Source organism: Lates calcarifer, linkage group LG7_1, assembly GCF_001640805.2.
Source record: "Lates calcarifer isolate ASB-BC8 linkage group LG7_1, TLL_Latcal_v3, whole genome shotgun sequence".
Taxonomy (NCBI): Eukaryota; Metazoa; Chordata; class Actinopteri; family Centropomidae; genus Lates; species Lates calcarifer.
Window position 1 is genome coordinate 18,147,935 of NC_066839.1, and position 23,420 is coordinate 18,171,354.

Consider the following 23,420-nt stretch of genomic DNA (forward strand, 5'->3'; position numbering starts at 1 on the left):
TTTGCGAAGGAAAGAACAGGAATACTGAAATAAAAAAGTTAATCAAAAAAAGGAAACTATCCATTTGCCTGCGTTCCTCTTCAAATTCCCCGTGTTGTTTGTTGATGAGATGGAAGCCTGCGCGGGCTCTTTGTGGCTGAGATGGAGAAACAATCCTTTGACACACATCTGTGATCTACTTTTCTAAATTGAAAGAGCTAAATTTAATCAAATAAGCTTGGGGGGTGGGGTGGGGGGTGAATAAGCAACCACATGAGGCGATAAAATGTGCTGCCACAGCAGCAGAATCAACAGCAGAAGGCAGCAGCATCAAGATTATTATAGCTGCATAAATAAAATGTCACTGAGAATCCAAATAATAACCTTAAAAAGAAAGAGGATGTCAAGTCGGGCTTTACTTGTCAAGACCAAACCTGATAAACCATGGACATGGACAGATCAAGGGTGCGGGGGGGAAGTGATCGAAAGACTTTTGTTCTTTTCTTTTTATTTAATTTCCAGCCGAGGGAGCACAGTCTCTCACCACCAGATGATCGCTGTGATATGCAGCCAGGACAATCCGATTAGAACTGGATTTGGCGACAGAAACGCAATTAAAAGTTTAAAATGGATAGGGTATTTAAGAGGCGATAAGAGGTATACTTCAAAGCCTGCCCACTGAGCGGTGATCATTTGAATGAATTATTTCAAAGGGGGGGATTGAAATCCGTGCAGTGCATTGAGAGTGAAAGCCCCTCTGAAGAAGAAGGAGAAGGAAAAAAAGTCAGGTTTTCTCCGGGGTGAAAAATGTGGAGCGGTAGCGCTTTGTAGAGCTGTAATCTTTAACGGAACCAACTATCTAATTAACCTACAAATAAATTGCCCAATAATTTTAATTAATCTTTTAAAGTCATTGGGAATTGGTGAATCATTGTCAGTTTATGACTATTTTCGCCTGCAGAATGTTTGAGGCTGCAAGTTACATAGATGAAAACATATTCGTGGATCTGTTTTTGTAAGATAAGGTACATATTTTACATATTTCGAGCCAAATTTGATCAGAAAAGTAGTCGATTGATATGTAACATAGGCCTTGGCTAAATCTTTAATCCCCCCCATTTCTCTCCAAGTATGTCCTGGGTTATTGAGAAACATCCACTGTACCTTTGGTGAGTCTTTATCCATTACAAACCCCTTTACCGCGTTCAACTTTTCCCCTCTCTCTCAGCTTCTGTCCTTCAAGCGGTCCTGCTGTACGACCGTGCGTAAAGGTCCATTCGGTAACGCTCGGTTCCGATCTGCAGCTTTAACCCGGTGAGTCTACAGAAGAGCATATTTGCTTGCATGGGTCTCCCCCCGAAAAATTTTTTTTTTTTTTTTGAAAAAAAAAAACAAACAAAAAAACTCGGTTGTGGCTTGCGAGTCCGTCCGCACCGCTGTCCGCACTTTTATTTTTTGTTTGATTCAACTCAACACCGTCTGCAGCGGCGGCGGCAGCAGCAGCAGTAGCGGCGCACGGGGAGCGAAGAAAGCGGCGGCAGCGGCAGCAGCAGCAGCAGGGTGATCGCGGCGTCCACTTCTTTCCCTCCACACTCTGCCCGAACGGTGAGGACGCACTCGCCGAAGTGTCCGCCGCCTGATCCGCCACGGGCCATGACGGCCAGCTGCGTCCGTCCCGGTGCGCTCTTTTAGTGTGTGTGTGTGGGGGGGGGGGCTCAAACTTGCCTTCAGTGCCTACGCAGCTTAGACCCGGACTCCCTACGAGTTGTTTTCTTTGATGGATTCAGTTGATAGTGCGACGTGTGTGCTCTGCTCACCTCTCCCTCTCTCCCTCTCTCTCTCTCTCTCTCTCTCTCTCACCCCTCCTGTCCCTCCTCCCCTCCTCAGAATAAAGAATGCATCTCCTCCAGCAGCTCCGCGATGGCTTCAAGCCGCAGATCCTCCCTGCTGCCCTCACACTGCAGAAAATAGTTTGTCTCTCAACACACTTCACCCCCCTTACATGCTATTTGCCTGGCCTGCCTCACCCCGCGACCATGTCTGAGCCTCCATTTGCATTTTAATCACAGAATCCAGGACTCACAGTCTCAATGAAAAATCACCACAGGGCACATTCCTTTAATATTCCCAGAGTTAGTTACTGTGCGACTATATCCTTGGGGTCTCAACGTCTCCCTGAAGGGCCTTAGTAGCTGTAGCTGCGTCGGAATATTCCTCGGCCTGCTGTTAGATGTTTTATGTGACCACTAGCCCCAGTTCTTGTCTGAAGGCTTTTCTTTTCTCTCTCTTTTTTTTAATTACTGCTGGATAATTAGCCCGAAGTGAAAAGCACAGTCTCATCTTGACTTCCCGTACGTTCTTCCAGTGATTTGAAGCATTTAGACACACGCTGACAGCCAAAGTAATTTCATCTGACTACATTGCTTCTTCGCGCTAATACTGATTCAGCAGGGCACTGCTGCTCTGCCCACACACTTCAAGCCGCTCAGGCGCACACACGCCCCCCCCCCCGCGCGCACACAGACACATTTTGCCCGCATCTAGCTGTGCTCTTCTCACTATCTCTCTGAGCGGCACTCACTTTTTTTTTTTTTTTTTTTTAACACAGCTACAGACAAGCACGCACACACACTCATATACAGGAGATTACCATTGAAATGGTCTCTTTCTCTCAGGTTCAGAAACTTATAGAACTACTACTAGAAGTCAAACTGAAATGAAAGTTTGAAAGAGAATATGTCACTTCCTTACTCTTACATATAAACAGTTACATTCATAAGCAGTAAGTCACACTCTGGTTCAGTAAAATACATTCAGGGGTTTCGCTGTGACAGTGTAGGCTCTTGGGCTGGTAAGGTCAGTAGCTGAATGATGTAGCTAATGATGGCTAATGTTTGCAAACTTTCTATAGATATTTCTGTATGAATGATATTACCAAATCAATTTTCTGACTTTACACCGTTTCTTTTATTTGTGTACAGTTAGATTATGTTTAAGCATTTACCATTATCTTGTAATTCTCTCTTATGCAGCTGTTTAGTAAACGTTACATGCTCTTACTCAGTTTAAAATGAGCAGTGTATTTTTGGCTGTTTGTTATCTGTGTACTTGGTCAAAATTACCAATAAAGAAACAATTTCTGTTTTTATTTTTATGCATCTATTGTAATGACAGCGCCTCCTGCATTAGCATTCTTCAAGGAAGTGAATTTGTGGTACCAACTGACATGTCCTGTAGCTAACATTAGCAAGACTATAACTAGCTTCCACTAGCTTGAAAGTTTCCATTTTCTGAGTTAAATACAAACAGAATAGCACATTAGTTCCTCCTAAATGTTGAAATTTGTTACAGGGCAGACAGCTGATAGTCAACATTATGTGGGCTTGTTAAAGAAGGGGTGAAAATGAATTATATAAATGTTCTACATGTGGCTATGATGTGCTCCATTTAGCAGTACATCACAAAAATTGACAGTGTGTCTCCAAGCATTGCTGGCTATTAATGTCTGTCAAAAGTTGCCAAGGCACATTCCGCCCAGAAGCTCAGAGACACTGATTCCACAAATATGTCCAAAAACAGTATTATCCTCTTGATATTTAGAAAAATATATACAGTAGCCACACGTGTCACTATCATTTAAATTTCCTCACATGGGAAAGGCAATATAAATTACAGGAGATTTCAGATTTAAGTTTGACTAAAGAAATACTTAGAGTGTCATGTTATGTGTTTTTAGTTTATAGCCAAAGCCAGGGCCATAAAGGCACACAGGAGTCACAAGATCCCCACAGGTCAGCAGGTGCACATTTGCCTTTGATCTCTACCATCAGTTGCCAAATTTTTATGTAGCTCTTTGACTTGAGGTGACCACTCGACCATATATAACTCATGAAAACTTTCTGAACAAATTATGTGGCTCCCGTTCAAATCGCCAGTGTAATTTTGTCCAATCAGGCCATCCAGAGCGCGTGCCATTTAAGTCTTCTAATACGTCAACTCTCCGTGAGATGATTTGGTTGTTCTCAGTGTTTGCCTTTCATGTTTAATTTCAGCTGCCACGTCCCTGAGATGGACGGCCGTTACGAAACCCAGTCCACAACATTTAATTCCTTCATAAATCAAGCTTCTGTGCACGGCATGAATTATTGATTGAGTGAATTTAGAGGAAACAGCCTATTTTTATTTTCTCCTTGATGGACATGTTTTGCAGTGGTGCCCTCTGTTCCTGGTTGGTGCAGCATTATGGAATGTCTCTTTCTGGCATGCAAATGGGGATAAAATGACAGACACTTAAATGGGTGCAAGGGGGGCCTATAGGCAAATAGGCTCAAGCTATTATCCCATGTGTTAATTTGATTTGCTCATTGTTGTCAAGAAAAATAACCAAGCAGGAGTTTGATTTAGAATAGCCTGAAAATATTGATTGCATTCAATCATAGAATTGCTTTACAAATGATGATTAATTTAATTGATTTTGAGCTAAAATATCTGTACTGTGCTTTCCTCTGGTGAGTTTGGTGAGAAAATACTGTACTCATTCGAGGCCTATATTGCAAAAATGCAGAGAAATATTTCAGCCGACACCCTCTCCTGTAGTGGAAATTCCCCTTCTCTGCCTTACCCAGAGACCTTCCCAGAGTTTTTGGTGTGGCATGTTTACTCTACACAGTTGTGTACCTTGATAACGCTGCAGATACACACGACCCCAGAGCACATCAAAGCCTCCTCTGTCCATCTGCTCCTGTTCAGACCCCAAACAGTGCTAAAAGAGGGTAGAGTGGGGGGAAAAAAGTCCACTCAGATATGCAGATATGTTTTCCCCTTGGTTATATTCACTCCAGTCTCCGGAGACATCATTAGCTTATCACATTTCTCCCTGCATGAATTTACATCTGGACACTGAAAGGCACTTCAAAGGTGCCAACAACATCAGTGTTTAAAAACCTCCCCACAAGTATTGGCAAGATCTTTGAAAAAACTGTGGGAAACCACAGTAATATTGCAAATGGCCAAAGCAGTGAAATAATCAAGCCCGTCGCTTGAGATTTCAGTGGCTTAAAGAAAAATATGCTGATTATGTTTAGAGTGGGCGATCAATGCGTTCATTAATTTCTAAGGCAATGTAATTATGTTTACCCCGTCGATTATCAATCTACATGCATCTAATGTCACAGCATGGCTCCCAGAAGAGAAAGCATTTTCACAGCTGAGGAGACTAGTCAGCCAACAGCACACTGTATATTTTACTCAAGGAGTGAGCTGAGAAGAGGCGAGGGAGTTAGGGGATTGCACCAGCTCCTGAACCCCTCTAGACCAAAATTCATTTTTTTCTCTACTTTCAGATTTTTTTTTCGTTGTTCTGCCTCTGTGCATCATGATTGACAGGCAGTGGAAAAATACAATATACAGTCCATACACTACACACACAACAAACATGAGATTATTATCATTTCATCATTTGGTATCTCCCAAATGATGAAACATAGCCTTATTAATAAGATGGTGGTGTCCCTCCTTATTAAAGTTGAACAAAGTGCCCCCATGTCATGTGTGGTGTTATATGTGGTATTTAAAATGTACAACAGATTTATTTGTCAGGCTTGAAGTTGCTTTTATAAGAAGAGTAAAATGGTCTGTCAAGCTGTCAAAAGGCCAACGATGCTCAGTCGGGGTCATTTCATGAGTACTAGCAAAAGGCAGCGCACTCTCACATGAGCATGTGAATTATAGGGGAGGCAAAGTGAATGCAGGGTCCTGACTGAATGCTGCCCTGTGCTAATGCCAGGCTGTAAAAACACTGACTTGACAACAAGCAAGCCCCTGTAGTTCTGCTGAGGGAGGGATGGGGTGGGGGGTGCTGAGGGAGAGAGAGGGGGCAAGAGGCAGAAGGAAAGAAGTAGGGAGGTTTGAAATCGCTAAAAAGAGGACAGGAAGAGAGGATTGCGGATTATTGCTGTTTTTGACATGTGGCTGCCATGTCATCCTTGTCCTCCTGAGATTTAATACCCCAGACAACTGTGTTAAGACATGTGGTGGCCATTTTGTGCTGACATGCTGATCTCTGCTGATCTCTGCAAGGGAAAATAATACAGTTTAAAGGGGCTATGTACCCTTAGAAAGTCTTATTTTATTTAACACCATTAGTCCGTGATGTTTAGCTCGTCCCTTTAAGTATAGTCAACATTAGCCCCAGTTTTTGCCTCTCATTTATCATCATTACATTCCAGTCAGAGTTAAGTATTTGATTTTTTATTAAATAAATACCTGGCGAAAAACCCAGAAAGTCATTTAACAATGCTTACTGCTGTGTTTCCAGGATCCTCACACTGTTCTAACCATCTAGATGAAAAAATACTATGTCTGTTGCACAATAAAAAAGACTTAAAGATGTTTAGACTGTTTTTAGGCATTTCTCTAGGGGTGATAATGTCTGTTGGATGGTCGGTCCACCAGTTTGGTCCAGACAGAAATAGCTCAACAGCTATTGGACAGAAGAAGCTTAAATTCTGGATTTGTAATGTAAATGATGTAAATGCGAAACGATGTGTTAGCATTCAGCTCAAAGCACAGCCTCACTACCAGCGTGGCTGTAGACTCTTAGTTTTGTTCCTAATCTCAACAGAGATGGTAACTAAATAGTACATAGTAGCTCCGTGCTTAATTTATAGTGTTTTTTTTTATTACAATTTCATACATGCATTCATATTTTGCTTGTGTTTCACAAAAGAGAGTTAAGCTTTTAGGATTTTCTTTGCTTTTTTCTTTCTTTTTTTTGGGAAAATTGGATACTTAGCTCTGCATGTCATGTAATAGTGAGGTATTACAGGCACAAACTGGGGCCTGGTCAAGTGCTGTTATTTACGCTATCTATCAGCATCATTTCCTGTATTTCCAAAGGTGACTTTTTAGAGTTTCATGTGAATAGATCTCTGTGGTTTACACCAACATGGATAGATGAAGATGAGGAGAAAGTAAAAGTGGCAACAGAACAATGCTGAACCATGCCTGATTGTTCAGATCAGAACAAAGGTCCACATCGTTTGTATTTCAAACACAAATATGCAAGTATGTTTCTTCCTGTGTAATTATGCCAGACTAAAAAGAAGTCCTTGAATTTTCATTTTGCTGCTTTATCCCCAAAACCTATTGTTTAATTACTGATGTTTTTAGCTAAACATTTTCAGCTTATTCTTAACTGAAGCTTTTCCTGGAAATAGTGGTGTGTCATCATGTTGTCTGGTCAGATATTTCAGAGAAAAAGCTACAACAAAAGGCTGAAAACTGTAGTTAGAGGGTTTAAGTGTGTGCATTCTGAGAAGTTTATAAATCCTCCTTTTTTCACCTTATTTGGTGAAAATATGCTGCTACACAGGATTTCCTTATCATTTCATGCACAGCGTTGGGTAACTACGCAGTCAAAGTAAAAATGACGCACCTCCGGACTTGTTAAGAAACAGCAGTACTGTTTAGGAGTAAAAGGACCCGTGAGACAGCAACTTACAAGAGGATCATCAGAGGCAGAACAGAAAAGGAGAAAAAATAGACAGATGCCAGGAAGGAGCAGGTCTTGGGGTCACGCGAAAGATGGGCCTGATCCCACCTCCAATCCCTGCAGCTTTTCTTTTGTTTGAAGTCGCATCTGGGTTAAATTTCCCCTCCTGACTTGAGCAAAGAGGAAGTCTTCTGGGTGGGTGGAAGGGGGCTCAGGGCCACTCCTGCCTCCCAGGCTAAACTGTACAAATACTGTAGATCCATGAGTCACAAAAGCAGGGACTGAACAAACATATATCCAGACCCTGATTCAGAGCTCATCATGGTGAATTCATGATGACTACTCCTATCAGTCATTCAGACATACATGGCCAAAGGTATGTTTTGACTAGGAACAAGATTAATCTCTTGTCAGACTATTTAACAGCTTCATATGGGGGTGTGAGGGTCAGGACAGCTATCACTGTGAATCTAAAAAGGAATCTAAAAATGAAAACAACAGTTATCACACCAGACTGCACATTGACAGATTAGGTAAAACACTGATTTAAGTGAACACAAAGACCATGGTAGTCTTAATATTAAGTATTGTAGAGAGAGGGTCTACACTACACATTAGTTTACAGGCCAGAAAAAAACATTTACATTTATTTCTGAAGAAGCTTTAGTTCAGTCCACATGTACCTGGTTTTCCGGTAGACACTGCTTTGTATAAAGGAGTTATGGGCAAAAAAGGTTTGGAGCCACTGCTCTACGTGTTTTACAGATTAAAGTGTTTTTATAAATGTATTTTTTATTACATGTTTATTAAGACTATATATCACGTAAAATTGGTATTACGATCATTTTGACCAGTGAAATCTTTCTTTAGATACATGCCATGTGGATTAGGATAATATTTAAGGGGCACTGATTTTACAGTTTCTCTAAAGCTTTGAAAAGAAATAACCCTGATGATGTAATCAGGGTATCTTCAGTGTGGGCCTTATACCTTTCTAACAGAAAGCAGAAAGTGTTATATACTGGAGACATTAAAGAAGAGGAATGGGCATTTGCTGTAGGTGGCAGTGGTGCTCTCATGAATTATATATTTGAGTTGCATCATGGGAATTGTAGGATCTACTGTTTTTTGGAGTTTGACCCATACTAATCTGCTAATTCCAATCTTTTTCTTTTGTGCCTTTTGAGTCTCCCAACTTTATGGAAATGCAATACTTAAATCACCAGACTATGCCTTTAAAGGGTCACAGGTAAAAATAGCTTGTTTTTTGTTTGCTTTCTATGAATATTCCTCATAAGTTAAAGCTTCAGTGAAGCTTTCGGCTCATTTCTCAGAGAAGACAAATAGGGCAGCAGATGACTTAAACAAGAGCTGAGAAGTGGGTGGTATAATAATAGGACATTCAAAAGAAAGTGATAAAAGAATCAATTACTTCTTTTCAAATAAATAAAAAATACATAGTCTGATATATGCTTTGCTGAAAAAGTAGGTCCTAACCCTGCAGTGTTCTGTCTGACTGGCCACCACCTTGATTTGATCAGGACCTCACAGCTGTGGGCAGCTGTTTAAAGCCTTCCTGTGCTTGAATGGCAATCTGTGTTTATCTTCGGCTTTCCCCTCCAACTAATTAACTAAGCCCTGAAACACCAAAACACCACGGTCCCCTGAACCTTTTTCTCTCTGACAGCTTCTCCCTGCAGCTGATTTATTATTGCACAACTTCAAATTAGCGCTGAGTGGAGAGTGTCTCACAACAATTTACACTCACATGACCTGAGCCACTTATTAGGCTAATTACTATATTTTAATCAGAAATAATTACAATATAGTGCATATAATGTAATTTTGTATAGGCAGATGTAGTTGTAAGCTTTGCTTATTTACTTAACTCTGAATAAAATAAAGAGGAGATGATTATCATCATTTTTTAATTTAGTCAGTTAGATTCTCCAAAACAGACACGCACACACTCTGGGGATGAGGCATGGAGGTTGTTCTTCATTTTTGCTCTACTTCTATACTCCTGTGTCTTCACTTTCAGATTAAATACTATGCCAATCTTTATTCCTCGTGGAAAGTTTTAATTGCCTGGGAAGCAAAGAGACATTTTAGCTTGCAGTATGTCTGCATGCATACATTGTGGTGAATGTTTGAAAGGGTTCTTATTATCTGTTTCAGCCCTCCCCTTGTCTTTTCAATGTGAAAAATCCCCATGATGCACAAGGCAGGAATTTGGATAAATCCAGATTACATCAGAAGCCAGGTGAAACAGCTCACAAAACAGATGGCTAAAAATATAATTATGCTGTCAGACACTGCTAAGCTACAGTGTTTAATCCTTTGCCATGCTGATACCATTGCTTGTCTTTTCCTATTAAGTGCCGTAATTTAATATTCTTATCCTGTGTCTTAATATACATTTCTCTCCTCTGGTTAATTCATCATCATCAACATTTTTTACAGGTTATTTATTCTTCTAACAATCACAGTATTAGCCTTGGCAAGCTTTACTGTAACTTAATGCTTTGTGGTATTAAAGCCTGGCATGTGTTCATTTGCTCTTATTTTGGAATATTGCTCACAAGTTGAAATAAAACTTCCCACAACATGCCCCGGAGATATGCAGATGCAGATGAGGCAGCTGGATTTTTTTTTTCCCATCACGTGTTGACAGCATTAGTACTTTATCCTTTGTTTACACGATCCTCCAGTGCTGCTCATAATGTCATGAAAAACATAAATGAGATTTCGATAAATAGCATTTTTGCCCCGTATGGTTTTGCTGAGGCAGTAGCCCCTTTAAAACAATCTGCGGTTCCATCTGGTCACTGTGGTTTTTGCCCCTCGACAATTTGTACCCCCCCCCACCACCCTTTTGCTTTCACTTACTGCCGCAGCATGCCACCCCAGTTTGAGAACAGTCTCACAGAGCATCCCGAGGGTGTCTCTAGGTGGACGCCTACATGAGAATTACAGCTCCTCTCAGGGTGCTTCAGGGATGCCTGATGAATCAGAGTGCCTTGTTCAGCCTTTATTGGCCTCATCTTTACGTTCCATGAAAAGGGGGAACAAAGAGGCGTGGAGGGGAAGAAGAGAGGGAAGCAGAGGGGATGAGGTTGGTGTGAGCAATAATGTAAGGCGTATCATTTCCGAGGGATCTGCTTTCATTGCTCATCCCTCACCGAGCGGCAGATCACTCTTCCTCTCTCGCTCAGGTGGCATGGGGCCCAACCCTGGCGCCTGCCACCCTGCCCAGATTAATTGAAGCATGCTGTTGTAAATGAATCACATATGGCTAATATCTCTCCACTTTCCCCTCTCCAGTGCACGCTAGCATCACCTATCCTCGTTTGCTTTCTATTTCAGGAACAGATGACTTCAATCATGCCTCTTTCCTTGTATTTTTTTAAGGAGGTACTGATCAACACAAAAGATAGGAAAAGGAGAATGTAAAGGTAGCTGAGGTCAGGTGTTCATTGGTTTGAGTTCACTGTAAAATTCATGACTTTCCCTTTTGGCTTTTTCATTTGTCTCTTTCCACAGTCCACTCTCTGCTCTTAACTTGGCATAAAGCAGATTAATTGCGCTGTCGTACAAAAGGTAGGAATAAGCCAGCGCACCTGTCCCTGATGCCACCTAGCATTAAGATGAATGCGTCATAGCTTTGGTCTTTATTAGTTATTTATAAGACCCGCTGCCCAGAATAACAGCACTAAAAGAAGGAGACAGAGTGAACAGTCGCTAACGGCGTTTTTGGCATGAACGCCCTCAAGGAAGTAATACAATCGAGTGATGAATGCTGACCCTAGTGACATTAACAGTGCCAGCCTAGGCAGCTCCATCAGGTTGTCATGTCAACACAGCATGGTTGTCATGAAATCATCATGCATAGGTGAAGCAGTGCAGATGCATGAGGAAGATCTGTTCATCTTGTTGTAACTCTTTGATGGTCCCTCACAGAAAACAGCCAAATAGTTTTGCCTGTTTTTTACTTCTTCAGCACCAACATCAAAAAAGTCTATTATTTCTGTTCCAACACATCCACCAAATATATTATATTATATAATACAATGAAATTACACTTTCAGCAACCTACCTATATTTTTTTGAATTAAAGTGAATTAAAGGACATTTTTAAATTACAAGGGAAATATGTAAAAGCAGAAAACATATTATGTGCCCTTTTTTAAAAAAATGAATGAATAAAAAAGGTAAAAATTGTCATGGAAGAAAGGTCATATAATATGTAGTGCATTCTTTGTGAAACTAGATTTTTTTAATGGTTTTCTGAAACTACTGCTGACTCGTCTGTAACATAAGAAAAGAGTTTTTTAAAAAACGCTGACAGTCTAAAAGTATTCACTTACATCATTCTGTTAAATAAGTATCTTAAAACCAGTTTATAAAAAGACAGTCTGCAGTCATGCAAGTGGTTCTGAGAGGCTGTACTTAGGCACAATGGTGCTTTGAGCCAAATGCTAATGTTAGCCTGCTAACATGAACACAATGACAATACTAACATACTGAAGTTTAGCAGGTATAATGTTTGTGTTCATGTTCACCATCTTAGCCAGCATTTGCTAACTGCCACTAAAAGTACAACTGAGGCTGATGAGAAATTCACCAGTATTGCAGGCATTAAACTAATGTTTTTCCATGATGATGGTGCAGGAGGAATGGTCAGCAATAACCAAAGGTATTACAGTTCATCTTGAGGGGAACATGAATGTCTCTAACAAATTCCATGTAAATCCACCAAGTGGTTGTTAAAACATTTCACTCAGAATTTGAACCTCAGGGTGGCACTGGAGGGAAAAAGTCAGTGAGATTTATCCTCTGGGGACTATGAATTTCTGCACAAAAGTTAATGGCAATTTATCCAATGGTTGTTGGGAGAGATATTTCAGTGTCCACTAAAATGGTGGACTGACAGACTGTCACTGCCTTACCTAAAATATATTTACCCACTAACTTCCTGGAAGAACGCCACACAAAAAGGTAATTTTTCAGCAAGATAGCACAACTCAAAATGTGCTCCTCCAAGTAGTTGAGAAAACCATTAAAGAGAGAAGAGAGTGGACTTTCTACCACTCGTGAGATTATTTTGTTCCCGTCAAATGAGATTTAGGGGTTCTCCAACACAGGAGGCGTCCACAGGCTATGAGCTAATATTCGCTTCTGCCTCAAGATGTCTGATAGCTAACGAGAACACAGCCTTTCTCAAAGCCACAGTGCCCTGTTGGTCCCCTCTTATCGTCCGACTGATCAGGGTGTATTCACTAACTTGGCAGAGCCCCTGATTGCATGGTTAGAAATCCAAGTGGTAGATGTATCAGGTTTGATATGAATATTATGCGGTTTGCCCATGGGGACAATTCCATTTGTAAGACCAACCCCCTTCTTTGTCTGAACCTTTTTGGATTTGTCACTATACATTTACTTTAAGAGGTAAAGCTTTTAAACAATCGTAATAATGGAAAGCATGCTTTGGTGGTGACACCGCTATGATGTGTATCAAAGCCATCTGGAAAATAAAAGTCCCAGCTTGTCTTTAAAAGCGCGTTCGGGCTCTTTAAATCCCGCTTCTTGAATTTCCACATTACATCCTGCATTGAGGGGGCAAGATCCTAAATCAGTTCATGCAAATGTTCTATGTGATTGCAATTCAAATGGTTTGAAGATGATGACATTAAATTTAGATACAGTAAACTAAACCCTTGTCTATCGCTGTGGTTGTGTTGATCCCAAAACACCCTCACATTTCCTGATCTATCTACAAAAAACAGATGTTAACAACACTGTGCTTTACGAGTGCATTCTCACGAGCAGTGGCCTTATGTTTAAATAAAGACCTGTTTTTTTATTAAATACAGCCTTGATGTGTATGATTCTTACACTAAATGCTATGTTTTGGCTCTCAGTGTGCACTGCCCACATGTATTTGTCACACTGAGCCACTTGTTCGACCCAATGTTGTGATTAATTGTGTGGTTCTGCACAGATTTACTGTGATAGTCCCTGCTGTCAAAGAATGAGTGTGCAGACTGGCTCTGAAGCTTACATTCAGCTCGCGCAGTGGTCTGCAGTGGTTAAACACATGGACGAGACAAAGAGCATGCACATGCTGGAACAGTGGGTTTGTAGGTGCTTATTCCGCACACTGAACCTCGTTTGTTCTCCAGCCGACCTTCATACAGACACTTTTATTTGACAACGAGGTGTGCCCTGCAACAGCCGATTGGAGATGATGTCCCTATGCAGCCGCCAGGGGTGGTGATTATGACTGTCATAAAACAACCTTGGCTCCATCTCCCTGGTGTATAAGAGAAGGAAAACAATTGCTGGCACATGTGCAAAAAAAAAAAAAGAAAAGAAGAAGTAGAAGAGGACGACCAAGGGAATGGCAAAAATTCCCCCTCTTGTTATTTAAAACTGTTACGAGCTAGCAGGTATTTCTCATGACTATCTGCTTTCCCCTGGGTATCAGGTATCTTTGGGGAGAGTCTTGAAATGCCTCAGAAAGGTAGTCGGAATGCGGAGACTGCACATGGAAGCATTTTAGACGACTGCAAAGCAGGCGGCCGCTAGAGAGATGTAAGACGAAACATTGCTCAATGTCCTCTTCAATGTATCTCTTGGAAAGAGAGTGTTAACACATGTTTCGTTCCCTCGCTATCTAGCCCCGTGTGTGCATATGCGTGTGTGCGCGCGCATGTGTGTGTCTGGTGCTGCAGAATAGTAACTGCCGTGTCATAGCGGGGGTTGTATAGAAATACGCCCCTGGGACTTCAGCGCTGGCTCAGGACCAGCTCTACTGATACGTTAACAAGAAGAACTTGTTCTTATCAATGGGGTGCTTTATTCCTGCTGTACACACACACACTCTCTCTCACACACACACACACACACACACAGTGAAACATCAACAGAGACACAGACTAGAGACAGAGACAGAAATGCAAACATCAAAGATTCCAATAAACTCACAGACAGACACACATCCATGCACAATCGACCAACACAAACACACTCACTAACCAATAGACATGCACATAAACCAGTCTCAGAGACCAATAAACAGACAAAGAGGGGTAGAAAGACACAGTCTATGGGTACAAAGGCAGTGTTGACATCAGGAATGCCCTTCCAGATCCTCATCACAGCACCTCACACACACACACACACACACACACACAGCCCACTTGTTATTATTCCTAGTAAGAGGAAACTGAATATTTCAACCCAGAGGAATTACGCAAAAAAGACAAGGCAGGAAAGAGATGGGGGTAGATAAAGAAAGAGATGCAGAAGATTTGTGTGTGATTGCGGAGTTATGTGTATAGTGGCATCTAGGTAGGTGTGTATACTGTTCCCCCTGTGTATTTAATCCAAAAGTAAAAAGTCATAGGGGTAGGAGATAACACAGAGTTTTGTTCTGATTAGACTCTGAGTAATACCAGAGTCCGCTTGAATGATAGTGGCTGGTAAAACCATGTGTCATGAGGTGAACGCATTAATAATTATTAATCATTAAAACAAAAAAAATGTTAGACATGCAGCATTTATTTTGTACTATTTCCTGTTTTTTACTTAACCGCTTATCTGTTAAAATACAAGGCAATTTTCATAGTAAACAACTAATGTTTATGCTATTTCTTCTCTGAACTAGTGAAGTGGTCCCTGCCCACATGCATACAACAGAACAAAGAAGCAAATAGTGTTCCCAGAGTTTTTCCTTGATTTTTTTGTCCAGTTATGGTCGGCGCAACAAACTTTAATCACAGTACTGACTTATTATTATTACTGCTCTATAAAGTTGAAATGAAGGTGGAATTAATCAAACTGTTAACAGTTGCCTTTTTACACATCCAGCAGACATTAGCATTCATTTAGAGTCATGTTTCTAGCCAACTGATGAATGAATGTAAGTCTCGTATTCTTTAATTTAATTCAATATTCTCCCTTCAGCTGTTTCACTTTCAACTGACTCCCAAGTGACATATTTGGTTTTTTGACTTCTAAATGCTCCATTGTATTCACCAGCTATTCGCTAACTGTAGCTGTTTGCCATTTTGTGCTGGGCAGGTTGTGCACAGTTGGTTTATTTCATATTTTTCACTGAAAACAGTTGTCTGAGAGCAGTGAGACTGAGCCAAAACAGCTGAGTTGCCATTTGCAAAACCAAAACAACGAGCTGAAAGAGGCCTGACGTTTTAGGGTGGTACTTACATAAGCCTGGGAGGACGGACTGATTTAGAGGCTGACGTCACACAAGAAAAGTGTCCCACAGATAATATTTTTTAACATGACTGACAGTGGGCATATATATCTTACTTTTATGTAGGTATTTGGTGAATTGGCAGACACAGCTATATCTGTGTATGAGGTGGACAAGAGAGTCAAACACAGGAGAAGTCTAAGATGACTGTTTGTAATGGCTGATAAGAGTAATAGGAGTAAAGGCAGGAGGAGAGGAGAGCTCCGTTACCTCCTTGGCTGCTGCTCCTACTGACTCTGGAGTGAAGCAGAGTAAACACAATGCGGTGCCCAGACATCCCCTGCCCTGCTAATCCCTCAACATGGCCTACCTAAATGAAAAAGGATTTTTGACTGAATTTAATTACAAACAGTGTTCGGTACATGTCTTGTGTCTTTCTCTGTTTTTTTTTGTCTTGTTTTATCCACTGTAGACCTCTCATAGGCCTACTTCCTCTTCCACTGCAATTAGACCTCTTCACTCATTCCAACAAAATACACTGACCTTGATTTTTTTTATCTTTGACTGCTGTGCAATTCAAACACACATATACGGTGTACGGAAAACACAGCGCCCACTCTCAAGTAGTATCAAGGCCAGGTGCTGCATTACTGACACTCCATCTCATGTAACTAAACAAAGACATAAGTGGAGGCAAGGTGTTACCACCACCACACTATTATTGCTGGAAAAGTCTGAAAGCGCTGTGGTGTGTTTGCCACAGTCAGAAGCTCTCGCTGTCTGCTCAGCTGCTGTGTTTTTTGCCTTACATCCTGGAAGTCACAAGATCGTGTTGTTTTCAGAAATCCATTTTAAAAAACAGCTTGCGGAACATAAAGCATACAGCTGCCTGGACTTACTCTATCATTTTTAAACAACACATGTATTTTTTTTTCCACATGACTTAATCACACAGCTTATTATCATGTTTAATGAGGACTATTTTCACTTCTTCCATTGCTGAGTCCTTTTATGATACACAGCTTCAGTACTTCTAGGGGAGAGGTAAAAATGAAACATTATGTGGGAGGCATTTATACACAGTTTCTCCATATTCCAGTTTCACTTCTATTGTTACAGGATGGAAGTGATGCAATTGTGAGCAGAGTAACTGTGGTATTGTAAAGTCACAGAAAGCCAAAATATATGTGTTATGATGACGATGGATTAAATTAGACATTCATTGCAACAGTATCAGTTTTTCAGCAGATGCCTGATTTCTAGAAGGTAGCAAACCACCAGCGTTTTTTCCTGTGGTATAAAACAGTGGCGTGCTTCTGTTTCACAACTCGAAGTTAATTCATGCTCGGTCATTTGACATTCTAGACAAAAGATGATATTTGTCATACCAATATTGACTTTTATCCCTTGGTGACAGTAAGCAGAAAAGCAGAGAAATTAAATTGATCGATCACACAAGCACAGTCTCCTCTTCTGGGAAGGATGCTGTTTCTTTAATTCATGGAAGACCATAAAATAAAAGGAGATCAAATTGGTATTACCATGGCAACAATATATAATTTAATATGTGCAAAAGTGACATGTGACACATTTTCTGTCAAAATCAGTGTGGGCCAATAACACTGCTTAGATTATTACTTATTTATCAGTATTATTATGGAATTATCATTAATATTATAATTATTATAGTAATGTGATTACCTTTAACAATTTCAGGTTCAGCAAGATTTCTGGCTTACTTGGACTTTAATGGAAGTTTAATATTAATTTCCTCTCTGTGCATTCAGTGGAGAAACTTGTCCAGGCTAGTTAGCTTGATGTGTGGGAAGGAGATGGGAGAAGTGGTTAGCCTCAGCCAAAAAAGGAGAAATGTGACTCCACAGTTGTCTTGTTTATGCCTATATCTAGTATCTTCTAGCTGACTTGCTTCAGTTAGCCACTGGGCCTGTGTTGCTGGCCTACTAATGTTAGTGGCTACTTTCAGCTGTTGTGCTAACGTTAGCCACTGATAAGCCAATATCAGCTGGGTTTGTTCAGAGTTCAAGGTTGTGTGAACCCCAGCAGCTTCACTGTGACGTTGGAAATATGAGATTGCTCTCACCAGAGCTAAGGTAAAGTTAGCTGTTGACAGTTAGCCTTCACACTGTGGGTTGGCTGCTTGTTAAAACAGTAGGCTTTGGAGTTTGATGAAGTAACAACGGTAATGTTGCTGTTAAATAATTGATAAAATAACACAACATTTTTTACAATGAGTAATGTGAAATTTGTAATATATAACATTTTTCAAGTTGCCTAACACTGGTCAAAATGTGGCAAGAAGTGTCAAACTGCAGAGTTTTGAAGATGAATTATTTTTCAGAGGTGTCATCCTAACAAGGACACTGACAGTAAACCTCACAGAAAGGACTACGCAATGCAAAAAAACAAACAAAACAAATAACTTGTCAACCTTATGTTGGTTTAAGTGCAGTTCCAATTGATTTCCCTTCTCCATATTCATTTAGGGCTTTTATGAAGGCAACTTCTCACTCCCCTAATGCCTGTTGTGCTTATGGGAAAAACTCCCCAAACTTTATTCTCCCTTGAAACAGTTTAGTGATCTCTGCAGCCAAGTCAATAAATAGGAACACATAACTTCTTTTTTTCCCCCCGCTCGGCTCCCACAGCTCCCCTGCTCTGAGCACGATCCAATTTCAGCCCGACAGAGGTGATCCTTCCTCAGGACTCGTTCAGATGGAGGCCGCTGGGCCGTTTACACAGCGGAGTGAGAATGAGGGATTTCTAATGACTCTGCTCTCTGATAGTCTTCCAGTGGTGCCCAAGGCCTCTCGCCAAGGACCTTCCAACTCGACACAACTAGTCACCACCCAGTCACATAATTCTAGAGGGTAGGCTGAGCGCGTGGGGCCTCTGAGTCCAGGAAGCTCGGGACGCTCCGAGTGTTAACAGATGCTGTCCATGTTGATTTGATTTTTTTTTCTTCTCTTACACTCATCTCTCTGAAAAGTCGGACACCTCATTGGGATAAAAAAGCTTTATCATGTTTATCCAGTATACCTATTACCACCTTTTGTGATTATTTTTGGACATTTTGAAGTCTAAAGTAGTCCTGAGGGAGAGATTCAAAGGAAAACATCCTTTGTCAGTTGTCAGGTTTTTCACCATATTCATGCAAATGTGATCCCTGAATAATGAGTGCCATGTCAAAAATATTAATGATCCCTTTTAATTGAGTAATTAGTGGTGAAGCTGCCCTGTGTTATTAAGGAACCTCAGAGCTTTAGAGGTAGAGAGGTAAAACAAGGTGGAATTCTTCATTCTGTCTGGTTCAGTGATTAAGTTGATTTACATATACCTGATTATTCTCCTTAAAATTTTTTCCAGCATTTTCCACCTGCAACAACGCTGCATAAACACAGAAACACTTACAGTAAATTGGAACATTTTCCTTATCAAAAGTTTTTGTGTAATTTCTTTCTCTTTTTCTTTGGTCCAACTTTCTTCATTACAAACCCGTCTATTCTTTATATTGCCAGTGAGGTTGACGGAGCAGAAGTGTTCAGTGATTAATTTCAGGACCTTTTTTTTCCTTTGAAAGTTCACTTTGCTTTAAGTTTGGTCTGAAAACTCCCCAGATGTAACATCTATCAAAGTTAGTTTTAAATGATGGACTGTTGTGTTACATTGACAGTGTCTGTCAGTGAGATGTTTGATGGATTTTGATATAATTTTTAAAAAATGATAATCCTTATTTTTGTTGTTGTAGTTTTATTTTAGTAATATCTTTGAAGATAAGCTCATGTTTTCACACAGCAGCACCCCTGGGATCACCTGTCAATCAATCAAATGTGTCCTATACTGAGTTTTTTCTTGGATTTGTTTGTTGTTTATTTTTTATCTGTTATTTTGTCTGTTCAACCATGGTTGTTACCACTACTTCTTTTAACTATCCAGTTCCTCTGTATTTGTAAATGAGCTGTACAACACACTATTAAAATTATAGAATAAACAAATTATGTTTATTCTTAGTAGGAGTAATAGCCCTATGAACTGTTATAGTTATTATCACTCATATTTACATTTTTTTCCAGTGTCCAGGTCCATTCATTTCATCAGCTTTCAGTGATAACACTCAACAAACATTTCAACTCATTTTAATAAATCCATATACTTCAACTGATGCTTCAAACTCTCTCAGGTCTCAGATCCTCATGTAAATTGAAATCCTTTTAACTAATTTTATTTCACTGATATTTTATTCAGTCATTTCAAATGTTTCAACTGCAAATTTCCAGCAGTGAGCACATTCAGACTTTCCTCATAAGTCTACTTTTCCTAGTCATTACTTAGATAATTATTTTTCATCATCATTTACAAAACCTTAGTAACTAATACTACAGCTTCAATTAATGATTATTCTCATTATCAGTGAATCTGATTATCAATTGTTTTGTCTATACAACTGTTAATTTTGTCAGCTTTTTTAAATTTAGCTTAGTCTTGTGTCAAATGTCAGTGTTTAGTTTTGATCATACTTGGTGAACTCCACTAAAAGTTTGGGCATTTTAGTCATAGATTAGTCGAAGAAAACTGTTACTACTTCAGTTTTAGTCGATGAAAACTGCTGCCATTTTAATCTTTTTAGTCATCAGATTATATTGAACATGTCAGTCAATCTAGTGTAGCCAAAACCAGTATTTGTTTTAAATAAGAAAGTGTCTGGTCTATTTGTCTGATCATGGTATCAACTTGGGGAATACATCCATGTGTCTCTTCAGGTGTGTGGTATTCTTACCAGCTGCTTTATGGCCACATTGTTTCCCTTCTGATAGGGCAGTGTGTTCAGTTTTCATCTCATTGTAATGAAACTGGACCTAAATATCACCTTGTTTCTTCCTCCCAAGCCCTGTTGTTTTCATTTTTATCCATGGCTAAGTTACTCTCCTCACATGTTATGCGCGTTATGCCAGTGTAGTACTGATATGGCTCTTGCAGCACAGGAAAAGGAACAACTGCTGCTTTTTTAAAAAATAATATATAGAGATGTTGCTCTTATTTTCAACAATACTCCATGTTGATATAGTCACAGTGTTTAACTAGTAGTGTTGCTCCTCACTGTCTCATCTCTCAACGTAAACAACATATTTAGTTGCAGTTTTGGTTAACTAAACTATGTCTATATAATGTTTTCTTTTCCAGAGCTAAATGTGACTTATTTAAATCGCTTGTTTAGTTTTGTGTCAACTGTCTAAAAATATTCAGCTTACCACTAGAGAAAGAAAAGCAGCAACTCCTCACATTTGAGTCATAAGCAACTGACTATTTGTCATTATTTGTTTTACCCTGTAATTGCATTATTCTTTTGAGAGGACAGTTGTATGTGTAACTTTAACACATGTACTAAGTATTAAAAGAAACAATCATCACTGGAATGGAGCCCTCTTGTCATACCATGTTTACATCAGCGAATGAAGGAATAGCTCCCACGCTATGCAAAACAGAGCAGCAAAATCTGCCGCAAATGTCACAGATTATTACTTTAACGTGAATTAAATGCCACGGGCCTCAGAGGACTCAGTAGTGCCACTTTGGACTACATGTCTGATGGTGTCCGTGGACCTGAAGCAGCAGAAAAATGAGAGAGATTAACAGAAAGGTCAGTCCCACCATTTGTTTCCTTTAACTTGCATCAGTTCTGAAACTGGTTACACTTCCAGGCTTATTAGTGTCGCCGCAGGGGAGTTGGGTGTAAAGTGGCTCCACAAGGCCGGGAACCTCATCCACGTGTCCTTGAATGGGTTCTAGGTATTAGGACGCGAGGAAAATAAGAAGCACTTGACCTCTATTGTCTCTGTGTTTGGTCACATTTCCCTGTCACAGTCATGGGCCTGAGCAAAACTCCATTTCCTTCACTATGTCATTGTGTCAAAGAGAAATCATAACAACACAGGCACACAGAAACACACATGGGCATTGTCATTGCAGCATGGGTTCATCACCCCCATCAAACATGCTGCAGTTCATCCTTTCAGGAAAGGAGTCAACACACACACTCCCACACACAGCTACATTTGTGTTTTTCATCTGGCCAGTATGAAGATGTGTATGTCTTAGCGTCCCTCTTCCCTCGACAGTGAGGCTCCTTTGACATTTAACCAAAGCAAAACAAATTCCACCCATGAGTGAGTTTTCAGCACTCACAAAAAATGTGTAAAACGATACCCAGAATAATCAAGAGTGTAAAAAGTCCCTTGTTAATAAACACAAGGAGGATGGGAGGCAGCAGAACAGTGCTTACTCACTCATTGACTGGCTGGTTATATTGGTGCCAGTAAATGAGGCCATTTTGTTGCAAATAATGATGCGGCTTTGCACAGTTTGCTAGTTAATTTAAAAAGGGACCATTCTAAAGTATGAACCAGTGGGAACTGAGCAGTTTTATTCCCCGTCTGAGCTCTGGTTTTTAAAGAAATGGCCTCACTAAACCGCTGTTACTTTTATACGTCTGGGTCCATTTATGTGAACAGTCCCTGTTGTATCATCTCTCCCCTGTGTTAGCAATACCCAACCGGCTCCCTGTTTCCCCTCCCTCTCTCCTCTTTGCCCCCCCCCCCATCTCTCTGTCTTTCCTCGACACCATATGGGAGACAGATATGCGGCATGTTTCAGAATGGAAAATTGATTATAAATAGACGATGTGAGGGATCCATGGTAATGATGGCGGAGAGTGCTCTGTCCCACAGCACAATGTCACCACAAGCTATCAGCTGCCCTCGGTGCTGTGCTTTGATGCTGCCCGGTGCATATTCTTATGCTTTGACGCTGGTAAGCCTATATGCCTCAAGAGAGCTCACTTGGGGGTCAATTAATGGGACCACTGCCATCCTCCCTCTTTGCTTTGGAAAAGTGGCGATTCCCTTTTTCTCCCCCTCTCTTTGTCTCTATTTCTATTTCCTGAGGACTTGGTTACAATAGCTTCAGCACTCACAAACCCAGACGAAGGACGAGCCAGAGCTCTGGCCATGTACAGAAATGGAGAAAAGGAGTGTAAGTAACCAGCCGGCAGATTCAGAGCCAACACAAACTGACTCACACCTTGGAATCTTTCAATTTGCCTGTAATAAATTGCAGTAGGAAGCAATTGCGTCGCTGAGGTGCTGAGGGGGTTGAAATTGAAACCCATGCAGGGACAGTGGCACACTCTCAAAGAGAACAGCGCCATATAGTCTTCCCTTTGACTAGTTGAAGAAATGGAAACAACGTACAATTGCTGAATTTCCCTCATACACACACACACACACACACACACACACTCAGGGAAACAGAAAAAATGCTTGTCAGGCTGAGCACGAAAGCTAGCAGATATGCCTCTACGTTAATGTGTCAAGTTGCTACCCCGGCGCGCATATTCTCTCACAATAAAAAATAAAAATACAATTGACAACAGCAGAAGCAGCAGTGGCAGCATCTAGTCTGGCAATTATGGAGGCAACAAAACAGCTTTCAGAGAGATATATGGAAGTCTACCTGCAGTGTAAAACAGGCACAGGAAGTCCTTACAATGTTTGATCTACATATATATATCCTCAGCTAAACAACCTTGGTCAGTCGATGTAGAAATACAGTCCTAATGCCCTAACCTCCCATTCTTGTTCTGGTGCATTAGTGCCCAGCTGAGTGGCGGTCAGCTCTGTTTGCTCTAACTGCAGGTGGCATTGGTGACATGCATTA

At 40.5% G+C, this 23,420-nt stretch overlaps 1 protein-coding gene across 2 annotated transcripts in view; it reads right to left on the minus strand.

Moving 5' to 3' along the window:
* Positions 1-23,420, minus strand: part of flrt2 (fibronectin leucine rich transmembrane protein 2) — a 43,354-nt gene that overhangs the window by 7,960 nt on the left and 11,974 nt on the right. Inside the window, exon 1 of one of the 2 annotated variants that reach the window (XM_018694764.2) lies at positions 1,144-2,942. The exons of the other annotated variant lie outside the window; for it this stretch is intronic. The gene's annotated coding sequence lies outside the window, so the exon portion shown is untranslated. Of the gene's footprint in view, positions 1-1,143; positions 2,943-23,420 lie in introns of those variants that run through there. 2 annotated transcript variants of the gene reach the window in all.